The sequence below is a fragment of the Saccopteryx bilineata genome, chromosome X, assembly GCF_036850765.1.
Source record: "Saccopteryx bilineata isolate mSacBil1 chromosome X, mSacBil1_pri_phased_curated, whole genome shotgun sequence".
Classification (NCBI taxonomy): domain Eukaryota; kingdom Metazoa; phylum Chordata; class Mammalia; order Chiroptera; family Emballonuridae; genus Saccopteryx; species Saccopteryx bilineata.
The window spans coordinates 98,049,778-98,062,731 of NC_089502.1; positions in this window are offsets into that span (position 1 = coordinate 98,049,778).

The window sequence follows — 12,954 nt, forward strand, 5'->3', positions numbered from 1 at the left end:
TGAGCTTTTGCTCGAACCAAATGAGCTGGGCTTAAGCTGGCGACTTCAGGGTCTCAAACCTGGGTCTTCTGCATCCCAGTTCGACGCTCTATCCACTGAACCACCACCTGGTCAGGCACTATCTGTTTTTAAATAAAAATTGGGGTTAAAGAAGCAGAAAGAAAATGGTAAAGAGAGTTTTTAAAGAAAGACAAAGACTACAAACAAGTAGAAAAATATCATGAGAATACTTTTTCAAAGACTCATTGGTAATTTTTTTTTCTATATGGGGTGGAATTCAGGGAAAGCTGAAAAGAAGTTAATGCTCAGAGATGGCTGGAAAGAGACCACCTTTGGCTGGATACCATAGACTAAACCTGGGGTCTAGAGTACAAGATGTTTCCTGAGTGACTGAGGGAGTTGAGGAAGAATACCTACTTGGTATGTATAGGAACCAAGTAACTATCAAGCCAGTGGCACATCTTTTATTGCTGTTCATGTACATTACTCTTCCTCTACCTCATAAGAGTGCTATCAGTGTTAATACCACTTATACTTCAGAGAAGAGCATCTCTAAAGTTTCTTGTAAGATCCGTTGTTGTTGGGTTTTTTTTTTTATCACACTTTGTTCCCTGCAGCATTTTTCACTGATAATCACTACTTTGTTCTTTAACTTTTCTCCCACCTTGGTTCCTATGATAAGAATACAGTTATCCACCGTCTGTGAATTCATTGAGCATTGCTTGGGCCAGGCATATGCTAGACACCAGCTTTCCTACTTCTTTAAGACTTAAGTCTCTTTAGCTAGCTCATCACTTTCTTTCTCTGCCCTTCCTTTTCCATCTTCTACCTCAGCTGTCATCATGGTACAAGGTTCAGTCTTGAGTCCCCTGCTTTTATCCCTATGTTATTTCTGTTAGGTATGAACCTTTCTCACAACTTTAACCAGCACCACTAAGCACAGCCATTCATCTGACTGCCATTCCTCAAGCTTCAGTTCTACCAAATACGTTCACTTAAACATAATAGTTCTCCTGGTCTTGCCATGTACTAAACTGAACTCATCACATTCCTCCTTCCCTGAAGGCTCCCTGTTCTAACACCCTCATTTCCATGGATGACATACAATTATCTCATGTGCCATTCATTGACACTTTGGGATCATCTTAGATGGTTCTTTTTTTCTTTGTTTGTTTTTCAACTACTAGGCAGCACTTAACTAGCCCTGTTTTTGAAATGTTTCTCTTTTCCAACCTCTTTTCTCATGCCCATCCTCATCAACATAATGTGTGCCATTGGTCCCATAGTTACCACATCAGCCTCCTCTTGGGGCCCACTACTTAAGATCTCTGCTTGCTTCCTTCCTTACATCTGATACACTGCAAGGCAAGTGAACTTAGTAGTACAGTGGTCCCTCGTCTATCGCAGAGGTGAGGTTCCAGAAACCTCTGTGACAGGCAAAAATCCACAAAGTAGCAACCTTATATTTATTTTATTATTTATTTGTAAGGCTTTCTAAACCCTCCCTACACTCTTATAAACCTTTCCCACAGTGTTATTAACCTTTCCCACACTCTTATAAACACTTCCTATGCTCTTAAACACTTTCTACACTCTTAAATCTATGTAAAATCCTGCAATATAGTGAAAAATCCGCAACACAAAATTATATATATACAATTTAAAAATCCACAATACAGTGAGATTGCAATACAGTGAGACCACAAAAAGTGAACTAAGATATGGCGAGGGATGACTGTAGTTCATAGTATATAGTCCTTGAGGGTGGTTTCGCTATCATTAGTCTCCTATAATCAGTCTCCTCTCATCTTGTGAAACCTTCTATCAATATTTTGGAACTTGTAAATAATTTCATCCTCTCCCCAGCTAAATTATTACCTTTTTGAGTAATCCAAATGATGAGCAACTTTGTTTTGAAGAATGAGAAAACTTTCTTAAAGACCAAAAACAACATAAAAATCGGCCCTGGCCAACCGGCAGAGCGTCGGCCTGGCGTGTGGGGGACCCGGGTTCAATTCCCGGCCAGGGCACATAGGAGAAGTGCCCATTTGCTTGTCCACCCCCCCCTCCTTCCTCTCTGTCTCTCTCTTCCCCTCCCACAGCCAAGGCTCCATTGGAGCAAAGATGGCCCGGGCGCTGGGGATGGCTCCTTGGCCTCTGCCCCAGGCACTAGAGTGGCTCTGGTCGTGGCAGAGCAACACCCCGGAGGGGCAGAGCATCGCCCCCTGGTGGGCAGAGCTTCTGCCCCTGGTGGGCGTGCCGGGTGGATCCCGGTCGGGCACGTGCAGGAGTCTGACTGTCTCTCCCCGTTTCCAGTTTCAGAAAAAAGAAAAAAACAACAACCTAAAAATCTGAGCAGCAAGTACATGTCAAGTATTCACACAAAATTAACCCTGGCATATCCCACAGTTGCTATCAAAGGACGTTGAGATAATTCAACAATACTTATTTGTTTGAAGATCTCAGTTCTCTGCTTTAGCAGTCATTTGAGGTCCTGACTATTGAATAGGGCATGATTGATGAAAATTGGTCTTTGCTTATGTTCTTCTCCATGCCTGGAATCCTTTGATCACTCTCCGCCTTTTCTCACTGTCTTACGTCAAAGCTTCAAATTCTGCCCTTCCTTTAGGACTGGCCTGCATTTTATATATATCCTCCAGTAAGCCACTAACCCCTTATCATTTGGATTAGCCATGTTAGAGTTGCAAAGAACAAGTGAGGATTTCAGAACTATCAGACCTGGGTTTGATTTACATTCTGCTAAATACAACTTGTGTAAATCTCCACAAGTTATGTTATGCCTTTAGTTTTCCCATCTGTAAAATGAGAAGCATGCCTGTTTTGCAGTTATTTTGAGTATTCAGTGAAATAAAGGAGGTAAAAGTACTAGCCTCAGTGCTAGTTCTTTTCCTCCTCAATCAAAAAGAAAATTTTAAGCATTATATTTCTTGTATCTTATTTTTCCAAGATGACACTTGGTGTCTGTGGAAAGACACCAAGACTTCTGTACCTGTCCTCTCTTGGCCTCAGGAAACCAACTACTGCCCAAAGCAAACTGGTTGGATGAAAACAAGTATGAACATGATTGAAGGGACTCTGGTATTCTAATACTATTCAATCAGCAACTCTTACTGAATTCCTGTGACTACTGAACCTATGAGCTGAACACTAGAATGGGGGTGGCAGGAGGGTGGAGGGAACTGTTAGCAAGATATGAAGGAGGAGGAGGAGAAGAGGAGAAAGGGAAGATAGAGTAGGAGAAGGGAAGGGTAAGGTGGAGGAGAAGAAGAAGAACGAGAACAAAAATAATGATAAAAACAAGAAGGAGAAAAAAAACAAGAATAATGCTAGATCTCATGTAACAAAGTCTTGAAGTAGCCAGCTAGGCAACACAGCAACTCCACAATGTCTTAGGTCCAAGGCTCTTTCCATCTTCCTGATCTGACATCCTAAACATGTAGCTTTCTCTTTACACTGGTAGGATGGCTCTCATACCTCTGAGTATTATGACTACATTATATGTAGAAAAAAAAGAGAAGGTAAATGGCAAAGAGCCAGCTAAGTCCCTTTTTGTCAGGAAAACAGTAACTTTCTCAACAGCCTCCTTCAATAGAGTTCTTCTTTATCTCATTTTCCAGAGCTGGATCACATGGCCATCCTTCTTTCTAGTCTGGGGAGATAAGTATTCATACTGGGCATATAGCCTCCCTGAAAACTGAGGTTCTAATGGTAAAGATGAAAAGAATGAGTATTAGATAAGCAATTATCAGTATTTGCCACACGAAGCTTACAATCTGTTTAGTTGAAAATATACCATAAACAAATGGGGGAAGGGAGTTTAAGAACATATGTAACTCAAAAGTTTCCTCAGAGCAATAAAGAATGCAGTAAGATCCCGGTCGGGCGCATGCGGGAGTCTGTCTGACTGTCTCTCCCCATTTCCAGCTTCAGAAAAAAGAAAAAAAAAAAAAAAAAAAAAAAAAAAAAAATAATGCAGTAAGATCCTTTGGGTAAAGTCTCCCACAAAAGTAAAAAAATCCCAAGAAATCTGTGAAGGACATCGGGAACAAAATTATTGCTGTTGTGATTGAAACAAACAAGCAACTGGTTCTTGTAAACTGTAAGATTATGCAGGATTTAGGAATGGGCTTGGATAAAACCTAGAAGGCCTGGAACAGTTTTCATAGGCTTCTTTCCAATAAAGTCACAGTGCTTCTAACTACAGAAAGCTAAATAGCTATGGCTGGGCAGCTCAGTTGGGTGTTGTGTCATACCAATACACTAATACTGGGATCCCTGGTCAGGGCACATACAAGAATCAACCAATAGGCCCTGGCTGGTTAGCTCAGCAGTAGAGTGTCGGCCCAGGTTTGATTCCCAGCCAGGGCACATAGGAGAAGTGCCTATCTGCTTCTCCACCCTTCCCCCTCTCCTTTCTCTCTATCTCTCTCTCCCCTCCCACAGCCAAGGCTCCACTGGAGAAAAAGTTGGCCCAGTTGCTGAGGATGGCTCCATGGCCTCTGCCTCAGGCGCTAGAATGGCTCCGGTTGCAACAAAGCAATGCCCCAGATGGGCAAAGCATCGCCTCCTGGTGGGCATGCTGGGTGGATTCCGGTCGGGCACATGCAGCAGTCTGTCTACCTCCCTGCTTCTCACTTCAGAAAAATACAAAAAAAAATCAATCAATGCCTGAGCAGGCGGTGGCACAGTGGATGGAGCATTGGCCTGGGATGCTGAGGACCCAGGTTAGAAACCCCAAGGTTGCTGGATTGAGTATAGGCTCATCCAGCCTGCGCACGGGCTCACCAGCTTGAGCATGGGATCATAGACCATGACCCCATGGTTGCTGGCTTGAGCCCAAAGGTCACTGGCTTTGAAGCCCAAGGTCGCTGGCTCGGCTAAAGCCCCTGGTCCAGCCATATATGAGAAAGCAATCAATGAACAACAACAACAAAAGAACCAACCAATAAATGCATAAATAAGTGGAACAACAAATCAATATTTCTCTCACCCCCCCTCACTCTCTCCCTTCCTGTCTCTCTAGAATCAAATAATTTTTAAAAAATTTTTTAAAGAACAAAGAAAGCAGCCCTGGCCGGTTGGCTCAGCGGTAGAGCGTCGGCCTGGCGTGCGGGGGACCCAGGTTCGATTCCCGGCCAGGGCACATAGGAGAAGTGCCCATTTGCTTCTCCACCCCCCCTCCTTCCTCTCTGTCTCTCTCTTCCCCTCCCGCAGCCAAGGCTCCATTGGAGCAAAGATGGCCCGGGCGCTGGGGATGGCTCCTTGGTCTCTGCCCCAGGTGCTAGAGTGGCTCTGGTCGCGACAGAGCGATGCCCCGGAGGGGCAGAGCATCGTCCCCTGGTGGGCAGAGTGTCGCCCCTGGTGGGCGTGCCGGGTGGATCCTGGTCTGGCGCATGCGGGAGTCTGTCTGACTGTCTCTCCCCGTTTCCAGCTTCAATTATATTATAAGAGAAAAAAAAAAAAAAAGAACAAAGAAAGCTGAATACAGAAACTTCTGAGAACTCATTTAGATGATGGTTCCAAGAGGAAATATTTTCTCCTAAGCCACACATGATGCAGTTTACTTCTAATATGCATCTAAAGCAGGGGTCCCCAAACTTTTTACACAGGGGGCCAGTTCACTGTCCCTCAGACCAGGGCCAAACTCTAAAAAAAAAACTATGAACAAATCTGTATGCACACTGCACGTATCTTATTTTAAAGTAAAAAAACAAAACAGGAACAAATACAATATTTAAAATAAAGAACAAGTAAATTTAAATCAACAAACTGACCAGTATTTCAATGGGAACTATGCTCCTCTCACTGACCACCAATGAAAATGGTGCCCCTGGCCTGACCTGTGGTGGCGCAGTGGATAAAGCGTCGACCTGGAAATGCTGAGGTCGCCGGTTCGAAACCCTGGGCTTGCCTGGTCAAGGCACATATGGGAGTTGATGCTTCCAGCTCCTCCCCCCCTTCTCTCTCTCTGTCTCGCCTCTCTCTCTCTCCCTCTGTTTCTCCCTCTCCTCTCTAAAATGAATAATAAAAAAAAATTAAAAAAAAAGATGCCCCTTCTGGAAGTGCAGTGGGGGCCGGATAAATGGCCTCAGGGGGCCACATGCGGCCCGCGGGCTGTAGTTTGGGGACCCCTGCTCTAAAGGTAAGATACTCTGGGCTCAGAAACTTTCTAAATTTTAGATTTAGAAAAATTCAATCTAGAATGAATAAAAAGTTAAGGAAATTTAATTTTTTTCTTAAGTGCATATAGATTTTGGATTTATACATAAAGACAGTGATAGTATCATTCAGGATTCTACCAGAGAAACAGAATCACTAGGATTATCTATCTATCTACCTATTTATCTATCTTTATTTATTTATACACACAGAGAGATGGGCAAAGTAGTTTAACAGTTGTAACATAAATAAACAATAATAAATAATAATACAAGGATAAACTCTGTGTTTTGTGTATTCATAACTGTAAACCTACTTTTTCCAACCCTGTATATATAAATTTTATTGCAATGAATTGGCCTCGGTGATTGTTGAGGTTCAGTAGGCAAGTCCAAAATTTAAAATCTGTAGAGCAGAGAATCAGGAAAGGCAAACTGGAATTCTTAGACACAACTGATGCTGCCATCCACAGTTGGAAATTTTTCTTCAAGGAAGCTTCAGTTACACTCTTAAGACCTTCGACTGATTAAACCAGGCCCACCATTTTATATACTTAGAGTCAACTAATTGTAGACTTAAATCACATCTGCAGCCCTGGCCGGTTGGCTCAGTGGTAGAGCATTGGCCTGGCATGCAGGAGTCCCAGGTTCAATTCCCGGCCAGGGCACACAGGAGAAGCACCCATCTGCTTCTCCACCCCTCTCCCTTTCCTTCCTCTCTGTCTCTCTCTTCCCCTCCTGTAGCCAGGGCTCCATTGGAGCAAAGTTGGCCCGGACACTGGGGGGTGGTTCTATGGCCTCTGCCTCAGGTGCTAGAATGGCTCTGGTTGAAACAGAGCAACGCCCCACATGGGCAGAGCATCACCCCCTGGTGGGCATGCCGGGTGGATCCCGGTTGGGCGCATGCGGGAGTCTGTCTGAATGCCTCCCCATTTCCAACTTAAGAAAAATACAAAAAAAAAATCACATCTGCAAAACACCCAACTTAAATTAGTGTTTGAATGAATAACTGGGGACTATAGCCTAGCCATGCTGCACATAAAACGGACCATTACAGTGATGGTTGGTGTTTTGTTTTTCAGTTCTATTAGGAAATACTTTGTTCCTTGTGAAAATCAACAAGCCCAGACAGGCTTCCAAGAAGAAACTCAATATTATCAAACTGTTTTTATCAGTATTAATACATACACAGGTGGGCAAAATTAGGTTTACAGTTGTGAGTACAAAAAACACAGAATTTATTCTTATATTGTTATTTATTAATTATTGTATTATCTTCCATATGAACAACTGTAAACCTACTTTGTCCCACCCTATATTTGGTCTATGAAGGATGCTAACCATCTGGTAAAAGGAAGCTTCATTGTTTACAACTCGTTGCGTGCAAGCTATTGCCTGATTCCACTAAACTGTTTTCAATTTATTGGTAAGAAAATTAGTTCTTCAGTTCAATTTAAGCTAACACTTTAAAAAGAAAATTTTATTTTAAAAAACAGTTCTGTATCTCTTCATTTGTAAATCATTTCCGCATGCCACAAATGTGTAATGAGTACTGGGCTAGGTTAGTTCGCTGTTTCCACTCTCCCTTGTTATGAAAATTGTGGCTGTTTTAAATACTGAAAATTATAAAAAGTAGAAAGCATTCTGTTTTGAGGTGCACCTGCTATCTACTAATGATATAGAAAAGTTACCTCTCAGAGCCTGTGTGCTTACCTTTAAATAAGAATAATGAGTACTATTTTAGGATTTGGGCGATTAGATGAGAAAACATAAGGTAAATACTTGGAACACAGCACATGCTCCACAAATATTGATTTTCTGTCCCCTTCCATGAATATAGCTGTCACAAGTGAAGTCTTGTGAATTAAAAGTTCTCTTCAACGTGTTCATGGATAGGAAGAATTAACATCATTAAAATGTCCATAGTACACAAATCAATCTATAGATTCAAAACAAGCCCTATCAAAATACCAATGGTGTATTTCAGAGAACTAGAAAAAATAATCCAAAAATGGATATGAAACCACAAAGCCCTTAACAACTTCAGCAATCTTTTTTTTGAGTGAGAGGCAGGGAGGCAGACAGACAGACTCCCACATGTGCCCCAACCGGGATCCACCCAGCAAGCCCCCTACAGGGCGATGCTGTACCCACTGCTCCATTGCTTGGCAACCAAACTATTTTAGTGCCTGGAGGCAAGTCCATGCAGCTATTCTCAGTGCCTAGAGCCAACTTGCTTGAACCTTTTGAGCCATGGCTCCAGGAGAGGAAGAAAGAGAAGGGGGAGGGGTGAATATGCAGATGGTCACTTCTCCTGTGTGCCCTGGCCAGGAATTGAACCCGGGACTTCCATATGCGGGGTCAAAACTCTACCACTGAGCCAACTGGCCACAGCAATTCCACAGTCTTGAGAACGAAAAGCAAAGTTGGAGGAATCACACTACCTGATATCAAATTATACTTCAAGGCCATTGTAATCAAAACAGCATGGTACTGGTATAAAAACAGAGATATATATCAATGGAACAGAATTGAGAGCCCAGAAATAAAAAACATCTTTATAGTCAATATTTGACAAAACAAGAATATATAATGGAGTAAAGACAAGTCTATTCAATAAGTGGTGCTGGGAAAATTGGACATATACATGTAGAAGAATGGACTAGACCACCTTCTTATACCATACACAAGAATAAACTCAAAATGAATTAAAGACTTAAATATGTATAAGACTCAAAATTATAAAACTAAAAGAAAACAGAAAGCAGTAAAATCTCCCATATTTCCCTTAGCGGTATTTTTTTCTAATACATCTCCTTGGGCAAGGGAAACTAAATTAAAAACCTAACCATAAACATCTGGAAGGAAACATAGGCAGTAAACTCTCCGGTATCTCTCCTAGCAATATTTTTGCAGATTTATCTCCATGGGCAAGTCAAATAAAGGACAAAAAAATGGGGCTATATCAAATTTAAAAGCTTTTTCACAGCAAAAGATACTATGAACAAAATAAAAAGACAACCCACACAATGGAAGAACATATTTGCCAGTACGTCTGATAAGGGGTTAATAACCAAAATTTATAAAGAACTTCTAAAACTCAACACCAGGAAGGTAAACAATCAAATTAAAAAATGGTCAAAAGAACTGAATAGACACTTCTCCAAAGAGGACATACAGATGGCCAATAGGCGTATAAAAAAATGTTCAAGATCATTAATCAGAGAAATGCAAATTAAAACCACAATGAGATACCACCTCACACCTGTCAGAATGGTGCTCATTAACAAATCAACACAGAGTAAGTGCTGGCGAGGATGTGGAGAAAAGGGGACCCTCCTGCACTGCTGGTGGGAATGCAGGCTGGTGCAGCCACTGTGGAAAACAGTATGGAGATTCCTCAAAAAATTAAAAATCTAACTGCCTTTTTACCCAGCTATCCCACTTTTAGAAATGTATCCTAAGAATACCAAATCACTGATTCAAAAGAAGATATGCATTCCCGTGTTTATTGCAGCATCGCTTACAATAGCCATGATCTGGAAACAGCCCAAGTTTCCATCAGTGGATGAGTGGATTAGAAAGCGGTGGTACATATACACGATGGAATACTACGTGGCCATGAACAAGAAGGAAATCTTACCTTTTGCGATGGCATGGATGGACCTGGAGATTATAATGCTAAGTGAAATAAGAGAAAGACAAATACCATATGATCTCACTTATATGTGGAATCTAATGAACAAAGTGAACTGAGGAACAGAGTAGAGGCAGAAGTGGAGTCACAGGGAGCAGAAGGAGAGCTGTCAGATGGAAAGGGGATGAGGGGAAGAGATCAGAAAAGGTGAAAGGATTAGTGAAATTACATATACATAACACATAGATACAGATAACAGGACAGCAAATCCCAGAGGGAAGGGAGGAGGGAGTTACGGGGAAGGGGGCAAACGGGATATAATGAGGAACACGGGAATGGGGGTGAGGGAGTTATATTGAGTGGGACACTTGAATCCATGTTAACACAATAAATTAAAATTAATAAAAATTAAAAAAACCAGCCTTTCCAGGCAGTGGCACAGTGGAGAGAGCGTCAGACTGGGATGTGGAGGACCCAGATTCGAAACCCTAAGGTCGCCAGCTTGAGCACGGGCTCATCTGGTTTGAGCAAGGCTCACCAGCTTGAAGCCAAGGTCGCTGGCTCAAGCAAGGGGTCACTCACTCTGCTGTAGCTCCCCTGGTCAAGGCACATATGAGAAGTCAATCAATGAATAACTAAGGAGCCACAAGGAAGAATTGATGTTTCTCATCTCTCTCCCTTCCTGTCTGTCTGTCCCTCTCTCTGACTCTCTCTCTGCCACAAAAAAGAAAAAAAATTAAAATCCAGCAAAATAAAAAGGTTTTGCACATCAAAGGAAACCATCAATGAAACAAAAAAGAACCTACTGAATGGAAGAAGATATTTGCCAGTGATACATCTGATAAGGGGTTAATATCCGAGATTGGGCATGGTCAGGGAGGTATGGCCATAGACAGGGTTAATGTCCAAAAAAAAAAAAAAATCCAGTTTGAAAAATGGGCAGAGGACTTAAGTAGACATTTCTCCAAAGTGGACTTACAGATGGCCAATAGACATATGAAAAAATGTTTAATGTGCTGGATTGGTGGTGGCACAGTAGACAGAGTGTGGACCTAGGACACTGAGGTCCCAAGTTTGAAACCCTGAGATCACTGGCTTTGAGTGTGGGCTCACCAGTTTGAGCGTGCGTCACCAGTTTGAGTGTGGGATCATCAACAAGACCCCATGGTCGTTGGCTTGAGCCCAAAGGTCACCGGCTCGAGCAAGAGGTCACCAGCTCAGCTGGAGCCCCCCCCTTCAAGGCACAATTGAGAAGCAATCAATAAACAACTAAAAGTGATGCAACTATGAGTTGATGCTTCTCACCTCTCTCTCTTTCTCGCAAAAAAAGAGATAAAATGTTTGTCACTAATTTTCAGAGAAATACAAATTAACACCACAATGAGATACTACCTCACACCTGTCAGAATGGCGCTCATTAACAAATCAACACATAATAAGTGCTGGCGAGGATGTGGAGAAAAGGGAACCCACCTGCACTGCTGGTGAGAATGCAGACTGGTGCAGCCACTATGGGAAACAGTATGGAGGTTCCTCAAAAAATTAAAAATGGAACTGCGTTATGACTCAGTGTTTCCACTTCTGGGTTTTTTATCCAAAGAAATCCAAAACATTAATTCAAAGGAATATATGCACCCCTATGTTCATTGCCGAGTTACTCACAATAGGCAAGATATGGAAGCAACCCAAGTGTCCATCAATAGATGAGTGGATAACAATGGAATATTACTCGGCTATAAGAAAGAATGAAATTTTACTATTTGCAACAGCATGATGGATTTAGAGGGTTTTATGCTAAGTGAAATAGGTCAATCAGAGAACAAGTACCATACGATTTTGCTTATATGTAAAATCTAAAGAACAAAACAAACAAAAAAGAAACAGACTCAGACACAGAGAGTGGACTGGTGGTTGCCAGACGGGAGTGGGTGGAGGAACTGGGTGAAAAAAGTAAAGGGATTGAGAAGTACAAATTGGTAGTTACAAAATAGTTATGGGTGTGTAAAGTATAGCATAAGGAATATAGTCAATAATATTACAATAAGTATTATGTCAGGTGCGTACTAGAAATATCAGGGAGAATATTTTGTAAAGTATATGATTATCTAACCACTATGCTGTACACTTGAAACCAATACAAAATAATGAGAGTAAACTGTAATTAAGAAAAAAATTTAAACTTTAAAAAAATATATAATAAGCATTTTAAAAATAAAAATAGTGGGAATTATTATTATTATTATTTTGTATTTTTCTGAAGCTGGAAACGGGGAGGCAGTCAGACAGACTCCCACATGCACCCGATTGACTGGGATCCACCCGGCACACCCACCAGGGGGGCATGCTCTGCCCATCTTGGGGCATCGCTCTGCCACAATCAGAGCCATTCTAGCGCCTGAGGTAGAGGCCACAGAGCCATCCTCAGCGTCCGGGCAAACTCTGCTCCAGTGGAGCCTTGGCTGCAGGAGGGGAAGAGAGAGACGGAGAGGAAGGAGAGGGGGAGGGGTGGAGAAGCAGATGGGCGCTTCTCCTGTGTGCCCTGGCCGGGAATCGAACCCGGGACTCCTGCACACCAGGCCGACGCTAATGGAAATTATTTTTTAAAGTTCTTTCCAATGTTTTGCAAATCGTCTCTATTTGATAGCATTATTTTGTATCTCAATCAGCTGAGTTTGCCAATGCTTGTAGACTTATCACGTTGACTGTACTCCCTCACTGTAGTTTCCTTTGTATTTACTTATGTGCATTTTTACATGGTACTATTTCAACCATGAGTGCAGATAAAATTGCCACATGTTTAAAATTGCTCTTGTTTTAAAAACCAGACTAAGAGACATGGACAAGAGTGTGGTGGTTACCAGGGGTAGGGGGAGGGAGGACGCGGGAGGGAAGGAGGGAGAGGGTTAGGGGGAGGGGGAGGGGCACAAAGAAACTAGATAGAGGGTGACAGAGGACAATCTGACTCTGGGCGAGGGGTATGCAATATAATTTAATGACAAGATAACCTAGACATGTTTTCTTTGAATATATGTACCCTGATTTATTAATGTCATCTCATTAACATTAATAAAAATTTATTTAAAAATAAATAAATAAATAAATAAATAAATTGCTCTTGTTTGAAAAATCTGCAATTTT